Source organism: Rhipicephalus sanguineus, chromosome 8 (genome assembly GCF_013339695.2).
Source record: "Rhipicephalus sanguineus isolate Rsan-2018 chromosome 8, BIME_Rsan_1.4, whole genome shotgun sequence".
NCBI lineage: Eukaryota > Metazoa > Arthropoda > Arachnida > Ixodida > Ixodidae > Rhipicephalus > Rhipicephalus sanguineus.
In genome coordinates this window covers 65,301,423-65,317,016 of record NC_051183.1, presented here as the reverse complement: position 1 = coordinate 65,317,016, position 15,594 = coordinate 65,301,423, and the positions used below count along the sequence as shown (strand labels likewise).

The window sequence follows — 15,594 nt, the reverse complement described above, 5'->3', positions numbered from 1 at the left end:
ATTCTTAATTTCATATTGGTAGTATTTCTGCTTCTTTCGTTTTTGCTTGCTTTCTTGCAAACAATACAATTTTGTCCTAGCTGCCCCTTATATGGCTCTTGTTGTCCAGGCTATGCTTGGTTTCCTAGTAAGTGATATATATTTTTTTACGTAAGCAGTCTTTGCAGAACACGATTTCCTAGCGTTATTCTTGTACTATACAATTAATGCATGTACTTGTAACCTCCAGCTCCTTGCGGTGGAATGTACGTTGTAATCGGCCCGCAAAGCGTACGTGTAAATGATATATTTATTTTACATGTACATGTAAGTTCGTTCTTCTTGTAGAGGAATTTAAACCATGCAGTGCCACAAGCCGAGTCCGACTTCGATTATGGAAAAACATATCTCAACGACATAAAACCGGCCAATTTTTCAGTTCTGAAAGGGTCTTTCCATGCAATAGCTCTTTGATTGCTGGGATTCATCAGAATAGAAGCCACTGAAGCGATGTTTTGGAGTTAGTCGTAACAGGTTTAAACAAATAAAAGAACTTTCATTACGACGTTTGGCATCAACATCACAACCTCTCACTGCCAATCAGATGAACCACTACTGCTTTATCGCTAGATCTCCTTGATTTTCGCTACAACGTAAGCGTTTTCACATTTTATATATTTCGCCTTGCAAGATTAGAAACACAAGCTGAAGCGTCCTCTTTTGTTCTTTTTAGTTTATTTGTTATATTCTTATCACTACGAAGGAATTGTTTTGATCGCATTGAGTAAATGCCAGCTTGTGTGCCTGTTTTCATTCGCTGCCTATTTAAGAATTAGGAATGTTCTGGAGCGTTTAATTCCGCTATAAGTCTTTGAGACATTTTATAGAGACTTTGTGGAATGTACACAAGCGCTACTTTTAAAATAACGTTAATCCAACTCTCAAACATGTAAAGAATTGAAGCTATAGTATGATTTTTTTCATGTACTGTTCATTGCAGTTACAAGGGGCTAAAAATGGCCCAAGATTTGTGCAGTAATTAAGTTGCAATTGGGGAACAAGCTGGCGTCTCCGTTTCGGCAAGCCGCCATGCCCGGATTATTTAAAATTATTTCATCACATGCCATTGTAATTAACCTGATGTTGGTTGACTTTGACAGGGAAAATCAAAGCGAGAAATTATTCAATTCATATGTAGGTAATGCGTAAATAAACGTTTCAGGAAAGCGGCTCCGAATGGGTGCTGTGGTAATACAACCATCTGTTTTTCTAATGCGCACGTGGCGCACATAAAAATAATCTTGACCTAAATGTTCACACACTTCACTTGATGTTTGTATACACATTATTATGGATTTGATAGCTTCCAATTTAGAACAACTGCCCTGAATGCACCTAAAGAACAGATGTTAACAATTATTACCAGCTGAAGACAGATTAGCAGGTAAGCAATTTTCGCATTTACTTCAAAAATACCTCAGGGCGGTTAGAAAAGTTTTACGGTTAAAAGTTCGTTATAACACTAAAATACAAATTAAAGCTGGAAGTAAAAACACATGTTTATACTTCCACCCCCTGTAGCTGTCATTCTTCACATTTTATTAAGACAACCCACTGTTGAACAGCGTACTGTACACCTCTACGTTATTTTTTTTTAATTTCATCAATGGTTCCCGCGTTCTGAATACCTAAACATTCTCTTCAAATGCAAGTTGTATTTATCTTCTCCGAATATCTTCATTGCGCTCTTCTCTACCTGTTTACAATAAATGTGGGAACATTTTCTGTGTGGCATATTGTGTAGAGAATATGCAGAGAACATAATTTTCATTAATGATTATTAAACGGTTTAAAAAGCCATCTGAATATTGCAAACGGCTTGTAGTACGGTTAAGAAATAATAACAGCGTCCTTACAATATCAGTATTTGAATCTTCCATCGATGCAGATATGAAGTGTAAGTCCTTCGCCAGTATGGAACTTTTTTCTAGAGTAAGTGTCAGACGGGGATGGACATGCAAACTGAGAGGACCACCGTCTGCCCGGCTTTCCAGAAGCTTTGGGTACACAATAAAGCCTGGAAAGAAAACACTGGGTGTTTTATGAAACCGTTGTCTCACACTTTAAAGGAGTACTGGCAAAATTTGAGGCATCGCAAATGGCCATTTGAGGGGCGATGCACCTTAGGGCAACGGCGTGTCGGCATGCATCGTGTCATCGCCGTCTGCTGTCGCGTGTGCATCGTCGTCTCCTCCGTTTGCTTGACCTTAGAGAGGGCGCCAACGCCTCAGCGCTAGCTGTGTGGCGAGAGCGAGTGGCGTGGGTTGACTATGGAAGCGCTCTTTCTGCGCTGAACGCTGAACTACCAGCCTGCGAGGAACAAGAACGCGCCCTCGCCCGCGAGAGACAACGCCGACGCTCGCAGCGTCTGCTAGCGGGTTTCTTCATTGAAAAAAACCGACTGCTCGCGATGCACAGCCGTTCATCGGCAACCTCGTATATATAGGCACCGGATCTCACCTGCAATGTAGTGCCGGTGAGCGATTTCTCTTGGGCGTAGTTGAACAATAAAGATTCACAGCGTGCACGTTACCTAAAGGTAGACTGCCTGTCTGTGTGTCTAATCTTTCTTCTTTCTTTCATTGTCGATTAGAAGTGATTTCACTGTGGGAAACACCGGCGCACAGTGCATGATTCGCTCCTCCACAGGTTTCACGTTAATTGAGCTGAAACACCCTTCCCTATATGCTTCGCCCCTCCCCAATTTTTGTTGTTTCCTTGACATGCACTGTTCATTCTCTTTACACAACAGAGCCAGAAAACCCATATATATTCTACATTGATAGTAAAACGTTCATCACCCATCCTCAGAATACATGAAGTGCAGCAAAACTAGACAACGAATCGTTCACAACTTGCGAACCAATTTCATCACCAAGTAAACCTTGCGAGTGTATACACTGGAATTATATCATTATGAGTCACTGCGTAGCAGGGTACTCCAAATTGTTTGTGATCACATGCGGTTCTCCACCGCGAATCTAAACATGAATACAGGGGCGCGTTTGTCTGCATCCAATGCCTATATATTTGTGACTAGTACATAAAGCAGCTCCCTGAGCTAGTTGAAATACTGAACTTTGATGCACATACAACGGACAGGCGAAATATGGAAAAAATGCTTACACGGAAAGAAAAAGTACAGTAAAGATCCAGTTGCATCGTTCTTACTGTCGCTTTTTCTTCCCGTGTTTGCGTGCTTTTTTTATTTGTTTTTTTTTCCTATTTCCTCTAAGTGTTGGAAATGCATCAAAGTTTATAATTGTGAGCACTATGGGGAAAGTTAAGCGCATAGCGCTCTGTGAGCTAAAATATCACGGCGCGTAGCCCGTTTTTAACTGACGGAGTTCCAGGTGATAGTACATAGATCTGAGAATGTTCGCGGCCACAAAGTAGCCTCGATATTTAAACACAGATCATCAGGAGGATGAAGCGTCATACCAGGCTACAATTTCCCGCGCAATTAGAGCACGACCAAAAAATAAAATTGCATTTCGTTGCGCGCATTGGCCGCCAAATGGCACAGTATTGTCTGCAGTGACATGTGATTATCCATATTTCATAATAGACTTCAACATGAGATGTGTTAGCCTGGCGCTGAAGTGGGGCAATTGTTCCTTCTCTGTTGAAGCATTCTGAATACTTACTGTGTATATTGAGCCTTAAAAGTTCGTTATGGATGTCTGACGTGTGATTTGAATAAGAATAATAAAATGAGGGAAACAGATTGAGCGCGTTTATCCGATCATGTCCCGGAGAGCTCCTGTCAAAAAGAAGATGAAAGCGCTAAGGGTGATTATATAAGGATGTGAACGATAACGCGAGCGAGGAACGCCTAAAACTGCGGTGTATTAACGAATGCTTCGCTGTTTACTTTTCATATAACTTACCGCCTTATAAACCTAATGACAACGCGTTTACCTAATTAATTATTTTTTGTTGACCTATAAACAACAGCCGCAAGGATATTGTAGACGGCATTAGCACACTTCTTTCCAATGGCCCAAGCCTTCGATGTTTACTGCACAGCTCGTGTGTCCCGTGGAGAGGTAAAGGGCATTATATATAGACACTGAACAATCCATGAAGTTTTCAGGGTGGCTACTGCACTAGTGTCATAGGCAAAAAGTCAAGAAATCATGTAGTTTACACAAAATGAATACGTTTACTCACCTGAGCAAGACTCAATAATTAACATTGAGAGAAGTGTACAGTAACTTTTCACAGTCGCTAGACTTTTCTCTTGTTTTTGGCAATTCTGAAGAATGTGTGACATCCTTGGCGTCGATTTCACCTATCCAAGCTCTAGGCTGACGTCTGGGGAGTAAAAATATGAAGACTGAAGCGATTCATGCCAGGGCCCACTAGGATTTGACTGATATAACTTTCGTGACTATAGTAATGGATGACATCTTTCTTTCCTATTGTTTTTAATTAGGATGAAAGATTCAGGCGGCAATGTAGCCTACTATGTAATAGCGTTAAGTTATCCCACTGTGTTTGCAAATCAAGATAATTAAATCATAGAAGATCAATACAAATGATGACTGAACGCGGTATTTTTTTATAACGGATCTCTTATAGGCTATACTTGGCTACAACCTGCTTGAACTTGCTTGCTACAACTTGCTACAACTTGCTTGTCCGTGTGTTATTTCTTTACGTCCTTGTCTACGTTAAGCGCTGGCATTTCAAGCAAGCAGAATGAATCACCAACTAGCCCAGTCAGCCATTTTGGCTACAACCTTAGGAAAAAACGTCAGCTCCGCCCGCAAGGATCACTGTCCCTCCCAAAGAGAATTTGCATAATTGCTCCATACAATAGCACTCACTCATTTTCGTGACGTGAAGCACTTCTCGAGAGTTTCAGATACGTATTTTTCTCGTGCTGACTGAAGTTTCTGTCGCTGGTTTGACGTCGCAAACCTAAACGTCATGGTAAATTTTGTCAGGCGTTCTGACATCGCTGTTTAGAAAACTATGTTGTTTCAGGCCATAACGACGAACCTCTAACTCACAATATGGGTAGTATTTGCAATAGCCAAGCAAAAGTACTAACGGCCTGAGCGAAAACCAGCTGGCACGACTATCTTTCCCAGATGGACTGGCGCGCCGTGGTTCGGCGGGCGGAACTGCCATTTTTTCTTAGGTTGTAGCCGAGTATAGTTTACAGTGGTCGCCCTCTCGCCATTCGTAGCTGCGGTGACGGGTCTGTCGGGGCAGCTGCCCGTTGTTATACAGTAATCAAACATTGGTAGTGTAGCAAAAGCCCTCTGCGGGAAAGCATGTAAAGCTGACATCCCTTACAAAAATGTATGTTGACAGTCTATAGACTATCTAAAGCCATTTTCAGACAGTCCAGTTAGGTTTTTGCAAGGGACAATGAATCGACACATCAGGAAAATTTTGGCTTTGCGAAAATTTCATAACAAACCTTAGTTTCACCATGCGCTTTTAGGGGGGTCACTCAGGAGACTGATCCGCGCTAGAAAGGAAACGCCACTGCCGTCAAATAACATCGTTTTAGGCCGGGAAGCACTTCGCAATACGTAGTATTATTTGAGCGTCCGAAGCGACTGACAGTACGGGCACCTAATACTGTTTAATTAAACATCACACTTACGCGTGCCTCACACAACTTCCAAATGAAATTTCACGCCTGTCAGCTCCACTTGTCTTCACTGAATGAAATTATGTCTATTTTTCCTTACAGGGGCAACGTTTATGGGAATTTCTTTTGTCTTTAAAAACGTTGGGCACTATTTAGAGTATTGTGCACAGTGCAACTGTGATCCGAACAAAAATCGAACGGTTTATTCTCCTATTTACAATAATATGAAACAGCTGCTAACAGCTCTCTAATCTCAAAACAGGGCCAACATACCAATACCTTGAAAGGATGCAAGCTTCTTGAGACGTATAATAGCGCACATCTTCCAGAGGCATCTGTACACACCCTACAAAAGTGTAGTGGCCATATCAGCCCACCCGCAGCCACGGGCTCATAGCGTTAGAGCGTTCCGGCGTTCCGGCGCGCCAGTTGTGTGACATCACTGCTCCTCGCGCATGCGCACCACGACTCTTGTGCATCCACGCGAAACCACTCTGGCTTGGCCAGTGTAGCTAACGCTACAAAATTTCTGCAAGTTCATCCGAGGGCCCTCGGATGGACATTACCTGCGCGTTATTAACGCGAGATGGCTTGCACTCGCGGCTCGGTGTTGGGTGAAACGCAAGCAGGAATTTTTTTTACAGCGAAGCTGTTGCACAGCACAGACCACGTCCTGATCGAAATAATCCCCTCCCGTAAGGGAGAGGGAAGCATCTTTGTGCTTAACATTTACAGTCCACCTCGACACAAGCCGAAATTTGGTCCATTTTAACGTAAAGCGTTGAGCATAGCGGACAGACAGGCTCTCGTCATAGTCGGCGACTTTAACACACCGCACGCGGCTTGGAAATACTCTATCGAGAATATAAAGGGTCGCAACTTATGGACAGACGCTCAACACGAGGGCCTTACGCCGGTAACGAATCCTGAGGCGCCCACTAGAATAGGCAACAGCGTAAGTAACGACACGACACCGGGCCTAACATTTACGAAGAACGTACCAGATTCGCGATGGGTAAACACGCAGCAGAATTTCGGCAGCGATCATTACATCGTAGTTACAACGGTGCATGCAGGCCCTCAGAAAAAGAAGGGCAGAAAACTGGCGCTCGTAGAATGGGACACTTTCGGCAAAATCAGAGACGAGGATGTGGAGGAGACCATACTGGATATAGAGAAATGGGTAGAGAAACTCCAACAGAGTGTAAAGAAAGCCACCAAAATCGTTCCCGAGGAGGCGGGGATGAAGAAGGTGGACAGCAAACTGTTGCACATGTGGGAAGCAAATAATAGTATCTAAAAGTGATGGAAGGGCCAAAAACACTATCGTAATTTAAGAAAGAAAGTAGCTGCATTAGACAAGGAGATAGAGGTACATGCGAATCGGCTGACCCAACAACACTGGGAAGCCACGTGTAACTTGATGGAAAGGGAAATTAGAATGTCTGAGACTTTGAACATTCTCCGAAGTCTCCTAGACCCGCAAAGCACAAAGACTGCACAGATGCATAATCAGCAACAAGTAGTACATAACTATGCAGGAACAGAGGAAGAGCTCTTCCAAGAACTTCGGCAAAAGTACTTTACAGACACAACCAAGGAACCACTTCCCGAGTACAAGGGTCAGGACAACGTTAAACTCGATGCTAGTATATCGGAGGTCGAGGTTAGATTCGAGCTCGCTCGACTAAACCCGAGGTCTGCGCCGGAGCCCGATGGAATAACTAACAAGACGCTCAGAAACTTCGACGACGAGTCCATTAAGGCCCTCACTGAGTACATGAATAAGTGTTGGGAGATCGGAACCATTCCGATTCAATGGAAGACTGCCCAGGTTGTTATGATTACGAAGCCAGGAAGGAAACCACATTTGGATAACCTTAGACCGATTTCACTTACTTCATGCATAGGCAAACTCATGGAGCACGTCTTCCTTACGCGTCTCACTAACCACATGCAGGAGAACGGAGTCTTCCCACACACCATGATCGGCTTCAGACCAAAATTGTCAACGCAAGACATTATGTTACAGCTTAAGCATCAGATACTAGATCAGGGGACTCGATCTCTGGACTCTAAGGTTATCCTTGGCCTCGACCTCACTAAGGCCTTCGATACCATCACACATAGAGCCATCTTAGAGAATCTTCAGGGATTGGGGATAGGACAACGAAACTACGCGTATGTGAAAGATTTCCTCTTCAACCGTACAGCAAGAATTTCAATCGGTGGGGCGATGTCCGAAGAGATAGAATTTGGCAGTAGGGGGACGCCACAAGGTTCAGTGCTGTCTCCCTTTTTATTTATTGTGGTGATGATCGGCCTGCCCGCAGAACTCGACAAGATAGAGGACCTCAGACATAGCGTGTACGCAGATGACATCACCCTCTGCGTGACGGGTGGGAGCGACGGTAAAATTGAAGATATATTACAGGAGGCCGTTCACAGGGCAGAGAGATATGTTGAAGGTAAGGGGTTAAAATGGTCTCCTCATAAATTGGAATTGCTCATTGATAGACACACATGTAGGGGACGAAAAAGCCTGCAGGATAGGCCAGACATTGCGATATTCGCTGGGGGAAATAAAATACCCACGGTAGCGAACCTAAGAGTCCTAGGCCTCCGTATATCTCAGAACGGTCACAATGGAGAAAGTATAAGGATATTACAGAGCAGCGTCTACCAAACAATCAGACTGATCAAAAGAATAGCCAAAAAAACTATGGTATGAAGGAGCACAACTTAGTTTGTTTAGTCCAAGCCTTTGTCGTGAGCCGCATTGTGTATGTCACCCCATATCTTAAACTACACGCAGCCGAACAGAACAAAATAGAGTGCATCATTAGGAAAGCATATAAACAGGCAATAGGACTACCAATTAATACGTCGAACGACAAATGCTCGGCGGTAGGACTACATAACACGCTCGCAGAGCTGATAGAGGCCCACACGGTGGCACAGTATGACCGGCTAACACAGAGCCTAACGGGCAGACATATTTTGGACACAATTGGGGTCAAGTATGACGTACAACATGGGGTCAAAAAAAGACATTCCGCGGGAAGTGAGGGAACATATCATATTACCCCCATTACCGAGAAATATGCATCCTGAGCATCACCAAGATAGAAGGATAGAAAGGGCGAAAACACTGCATAAAGTTTCAGCAACGATCGGGACGTGATCATGTAGATGCAGCGGAATACGAGAATGGCCGAAACATGGCCATAGTAGCAACGAATATTCAAGGGGACTCCAAGGTCAGTGGCACTATACGTACAGGAAAGGCAGAAGTGGCGGAGGAGGTGGCTATAGCAATAGCACTAGCCTCCACAAAAGCCCGCGCCATGATCAGCGACTCCAAAACCGCTGTTAAAAATTATGCGAAGGGAAGGATCTCGCCGGAAGCGCTAAGAATTCTAGCTAACTTTCGCGCCGAGCGGCTTGTTCATATTATATAGGTGCCGGCTCACTCTTCACTCCCCGGGAACGAAATCGCGCACGACCTGGCTCAAGAATCGGCAGGCCGAACAGGTGCAGCGCGAAGCCCGGGGACGGAGAGGAAGGAAAACGGGAGAGAGGAAAGACAGGGATGTTAACCAGTTTGGCATAACCGGTATGCTACCCTGTACAGGGGGAAGGGATGGGGGAGATCGAAAGAAGAGTAAAGAAAGAGAGAAAGAGAGGGGAACACACGCGCACACACATAACGTCACAGCGCAGAGCGGCAGTCTTGTGCGGTATGCGGTATCATTAAAAAGTCTACAGCCGCTCGTGTAAGTCTGTTGTCCTTAGGAATTTGAGCAATGCCTTGGTTGCTTGAACTCTCAATGACTTATCAGGATGACATTGGAGAATCGTGTCTAGTGTCAACGGTCTGTTGTGAAGATGAGCGAGAGCGAATACCAGGGATCGTCTCTGCGCAGCGTAGCGAGGACAGTCGCAGAAGATATGTTGCAAGGTCTCCTCGGTGCCGCAGGCGTTGCAAAGAGCGTTGTCGGCCATCCCTATTCGAAACGAATATGACTTCGTGAAAGCCACTCTTAGCCATAAGCGGCACAGCAGAGTGGCCTCTCTTCGGCGGAGTACAGATGGTATTTGAAGTCGCCGCAACTCGTTGAGGTGGTGTTGCCGATAGGTTTGGCTTCTTGACGTATTCAGTGTTGAGTGCGAAATATTCTTTGCGATCCTTTGAAGCATGGCAGCAGCATCAGACCTTGAAAGCGGTATAGCCTCTTCCTTGTCTCCTTGCAAAGCTGACCGAGCAGCATTATCGGCATGTTCGTTGCCAAGCACGCCGCAGTGACTTGGCAACCATTGAAATGTCACTTGGTGTCCCTTCTCGAATGACGTATGAATGAGGTGTCTTATCTCGAATACCAGTTGTTCATATGGTCCACGCCGCAGGGCTGACAAGAGAGATTGTGGGGCTGCTTTGGAGTCACTAAAAATTGACCATCGCTGCGGTTGTTCGCGATTGATAACACAAAGTGCAGCGCGAAGAGCTGTCAGTTCAGCAGCCGTTGATGTTGTGGGATGGTCGGTCTTAAAGCTAACAGTTACACCTTTCGCTGGGACAACTACTGCCCCGGACGAATCACGGATGGTCGTTGAGCCGTCGGTGTAAACATGTATGTGGTCGGTGTATTTCTCGTGCAGTAGAAGCAGAGATAGCTGTTTCAGGACAGGCGATGACAAATCAGGTTTTTTCTTGATTCCTGGTACACTGAGATGCACTGCAGGACGAATTAAACACCAAGGTGGAATCGATGGTTTGGATGCGGGGCTGAAGCCTGACGGTAGGTTGGCGGAGTAGCTCCAGATTGTTGCGCAGTATGATGCTAGCGGTCTTTCTGAGGGCAGTGTTGCCAGGTGGTGGTTAGGAGCTCGAGCAAAATGCCTTATGTGAGCTCTCAAGGCTTCTAACGTAATGTGCGTTTGTATTGGTATATCCTTGGCAATGGCAATAGTCTCCTCTGTTGGCGCACATTTGGGCAGACCTAGGCAAACTCTGAGTGCCTGAGCTTGTGCAGCCTGTAGAACGCGAAGATTTGTCTTGCAGGTGTTGGTTAGTACAGGCAGACTATATCTCAGAAACCCAAGAAAGAGTGCTCTGTATAATTCCAACATTGCATCTACTGACATGCCCCAGTTTTTCCCTCCCAGGAACTTGAGCAGCTGGGCAATGGCCGTCAGGCGCTTCTTCAAATAGGCCACGTGTGGGCTCCAATTGAGGTTTCTGTCAATAATTATGCCGAGAAATTTGTAGGTTCTGGCATAAGAAATCGACTGCCCGTTAATAGAAATGGCATATGGTGTCATTGGTTTGCGCGTGAACGCCACCAATGCACATTTCTCCGGGGATATTCTGAGGCCTTGTTTGCTAAGGTAGTGCGCTGTCAATGTTGCAGCCTTTTGAAGTCTCGCACGTATTTGAAGTCGTGTAACGGCTGAGGTCCAGACACATATGTCGTCTGCGTATATAGAGATTTTGATCGTACTTGGCAGGGATTCGACAAGTTGAATGAGTGCGAGATTGAATAGTATGGGACTGAGTACTCCGCCTTGAGGAACGCCTCGGCAGGTATAGCGTAGTGTGGTGGGGCCGTCTTCGGTGGACACGAAGAATGACCTTGCAGACAGGTAGCTACCAATCCATCGAAGAACTCGACCACCAAGGCCAACCACTTCAAGCGCATCGATAATAGCCTCGTGTAGAACATTATCATAGGCGCCTTTCACATCCAAAAACAACGCTGCAGATAGTCGCTTACGTGATCTCTGCTGTTGAACGTACGTAACGAGATCAAGAACATTGTCTATGCATGAACGGTCACGTCGGAAGCCAGCCATAGAGTTTGGATAGATATTGTAGTGTTCGAGATACCACTCCAGGCGGCCATATATCATTCGTTCCATTATCTTCCCCACGGAGCTGGCCAATGCAATAGGGCGATACGAGGCAAGGTCAAGTGGGGACTTGCCTTGCTTCAGAAGTGGTACTAATCGGCTTGTCTTCCATTCGTCGGGAACGTTGCCCTCTTGCCACGAGTTGTTGTAGAGTCGCAGTAGTTCTCCCCGCGCGGCCTCACCAAGATTGCACAAGGCTCGGTACGATATGCCATCTGGCCCCGGAGATGAAGAACGCCTGCATGAAGTCAGTGCTGCCTCGAGTTCCTCCATTGTAAAAGGAAGGTCCATTCGGCTATCACGGGAACAAGGGATGGCACATCCGGCAACGGGATCTGGACGAACCGCTTGGTCAGCGATCCTCGCGCAAAAATCTTCTGCAACTTCGATGTCTTGTCGCTTTTGAAAGAGTGCCAGCGCCTTGAAGGGAAAGCGCTGTTCAGGATGACAGCGCAAACCACGCACCGTCCTCCAGATTTGAGAAAGGGGCTTGCGAGGGTCTAATGTCTGGCAAAACGTTGTCCACCGTTGAGAGGCCAATCTGTCGATACGACGCTGGATTTTCTTTTGCATTCGCCTGGCTGTCCTGAGGTCATGTATGGACTTGGTACGCCGATATCGTCGTTCCGCACGACGGCGAAGCGCTCGAAGTCGTTCCAATTCTGTATCGAAATCGTTTCGCTTAGAAGGAATCACGATCGGGCGCGTTGCGTCTTGTATTGTGCTCTTGATTGCTTGCTCTAGCCCAGTGGGCAGGCCCGCTTGGCAAACATTTTCTATATCAGACTGGAAAGTGGTCCAGTTAGTCATTCTGATGGTCTTCTGTAGACAAGACTTGGAGAGCCCTTTGATGTGAAGATAGGTAGGAATGTGATCACTTCCGTGTGTCTCAATGTCCGAGAACCATTTAACACATCTGGTGAAGGAGCTGGGACGGAGAGAGACCGCATGGTTAGTTACGAGGAGATCACAAAACACTACAGGCAAGGAAGGGCTCGCTTTCCCCCGGCACACACCTCGCTAAGCAAGAAGCAGACGACGGCCTGGCGCCTCTTAGAGACGGACACGTTCCCGAATCCGGTCGCGTATCACTACTGCTACCCGGAGTTATACTCCGATATGTATAGGTTTTGCAATCGAAGGGCGGACCTGAATCATATATTGTGGTCTTGCCTCAGAGTGCCAGGGCAAGACAGAGCATACACTAAGGGAGAGCAGTGGGAGACCGCACTGCTAAGCCCAGACCCAGAAGTGGAACTCCAAGTCCTTCGCCAAGCCGAGGGTGCCGCCAGAGCACAAGGACTCGTGGCTGCCACCTAGGGAAGGGAGCCCATCCCTCAAATCTTGCCGTCTTAAATAAAAGGTTTTTCCTCCTCCGGAGTTGTGTACCTCTCGTTGGTCTGAAAATTTTGTGGCATCAGCACAAAACACCTAGAGCGCGTATGCGGCACAGAAATCGGGCAAATAGCATCACCACTCACCACAGACGCTCGCGTGCTCCTTTGATAGATGTGCGGATTCCTTGGGGTTTTACCTCGGACGCTGAGGAAGGGCATTCGGAGAGGTGGACAGACGAGCCAACGAACTCAGCGTAGCGAAGGAGAGAGCGAAACGAGCATTCGCGTGCAACTCCGCCAGCGTTTGCTGTAGATTCGTCTACAACTGCCGCGCCACAACTAAATTTCGACGTCTGGATGGTTTATGGACCCTTTAATAATTGAAGGCAAACGGCATATATTTCTTTGCAGTCAGGCATATAGCATAGAGCACAGTATTCGTATCAATAACGAGAACCACAAAACGAGCATCAGAACCTCCCCTATTGAAAATTTATCCACCATGTGGGATGGTGGATTCCACCATCCACCATTATGGTGGATTATGGTGCTGGAAGATGGTGGCACATGGTGTATGCTGGATGCTGGCGTATGATGGATGCTGGGAATGGCGGAGCGTAAAACGGCTCTACAGCGTCGGGACCATCGTGATTAGCTGTTACACATAAATAATTGTATAGAAGGCGATGTAGAAAGCATTAGTACAAAAAAAGAAAAAAAAAGCGTATGCAAAAAAAAAACTGCCTCCACCGGGAGTCGAACGTGCGACCTTCGGACCTCGAGCCGAGTACTTTACCACTACGCCACGTTGACAGTTGCTCTGAGTCCTGCAAAATGACTAGTCAACATACGAATACACCGTTTGGCTTCTTTGTATGTCTCATACTGGACACAGACGCGATCTTCACATCGTTCTAAAATTTGCATAGTTATTAAACACGAACAAACTGCTACCGGTAACGAATGGCACGTCGATAATGGCAACAGCGCTAACTTGTAGAATTCACAACGTAACTCCAAAAAAGTGTCAAGTGGACCGAGGAGCGGGTATAGTGAACCGAATGTTACAGCTAAATTTATTTGCCGTTCCTCGCTTTTTCCAAAGGGCGACATGGGCAGAGGCTTTATGTCGACTCAAATCTCATTCGATAAATACGCGCGTACAGTTGATTGAGTATTGTGATGCTTTTTTCGCGCAACCTACAGCGCAGCCGTGCCAGCGCACTGATCTGACGCTGTATCATTAGCTACAACTTCAGAACAGCTCGTCCAAACGCAAGTGCAGTGCGCGGGAAAAGTATGCCATCATATTGGTTCAGTAAGGCGTTCGAATTGGCAAGTCTATGTTCTCGCATACGTGTCAGAGAAGCGCCGGCGCGTGCGACCGGCGGCGGTTGGTGAGCAGAGGCGTTTGCTGGAAGCGCGTCGCATCTATGCTGATCACTTCTTGTGCGGACACCGTACACAAGAAAAAACGCTTCATTTAGGTTATCCGATGCCACAGCTGTGCTGTAAAGTCATTCGTACTCATCGGAATCGTGTATCCTGAAACCCAGAAGTGCCGATAACACGCAGACGGACTCGGTCGGTAAGCTATGCCTAACCTTTGGTGGCAATCGTGGTGGTAGAATATGATGGTGGAAGTGATACTTGGTCGGGCTTATCTCGACGCAGGCCGAAGGTAAAAGTTTGTGCATTTTAGCTTCGCACGCATTTCCACTGCTACCTTAAAGTGCCGCTGAGGTAAGTGAGTATGCAAGAATTGCCAGATTTGCGTTTCTAGCGTGACGGTATCAAGCGGCGGCTGTTTTCTGGTCTACCCACTGGAAGGGCTCATTTACTCCTCGGCAACTGCGCGCCGATGTAATACAGATACTGTCGCTGTTCACACCGACACTTCTAGACTTGTAAACATCACAATGGAGCAGCACATCGCGGATGTAAACCTGATAAGTACGTGCTAAAATGTAAACATTCACGGCTGCTGTGCTCCACAAATCTTGAGGTGGTTACGCCGCATGAATAAAAAAAAGCGTGCTTAAAAGCTTAATGATCGGCGTTGGCTTCTTTGAACTGTAAACATATTTTTCTACACATTGAACAGCAAAACATTAGAAGTGACAGTGATTTCACATAATGTCACGTGCACTTCAATCATGCAACCGTCATCCAGCTTGTTCACCAAGCCATCCACCGAAACACGTTTTGCTCGCCACCATCAGCCAGCATTTTCCACTTAACACCAAAAAAGCTCACCGCCACCACCACCATCTACCACCATTTTTCCACTCCCGCCACCATCAGCCAGCATTTTCCACTTAGCACCAAAAGAAGCTCGCCACCACCACCACCATCTGCCACCATTTTTCATCTCTCGCCACCATCAGCCAGCATTTTCCACTTAACACCAAAAGAAGCTCGCCACCACCACCACCATCTGCCACTATTTTTTCCACTCTCGCCATCATCAGCCATTATGACCACCACAGTTTCCACCACATCCATTATTGTTTCCACCTTGTCCACCAAGAATTCCAGCATCCACCAACCCACGATTTTCAATAGGGTCATTATGCATCATAAGGCGCCTGTGAACAATCGGAACAGCCTCCCAGGCGTTCCCGGTGAAGATTAGCTTGAAGCTGCTCTGTAAGTCACACGAGGGCTTTGAATGATACTAAACGGCGTTTTATTCTC

At 46.2% G+C, this 15,594-nt stretch overlaps 1 protein-coding gene across 1 annotated transcript in view; it reads right to left on the bottom strand.

Annotated features, from left to right (window-relative positions):
* The window catches only part of LOC119402030 (venom metalloproteinase antarease-like TtrivMP_A), a 223,783-nt gene that overhangs the window by 119,978 nt on the left and 88,211 nt on the right, over positions 1 to 15,594 (bottom strand). The window lies entirely within an intron of this gene.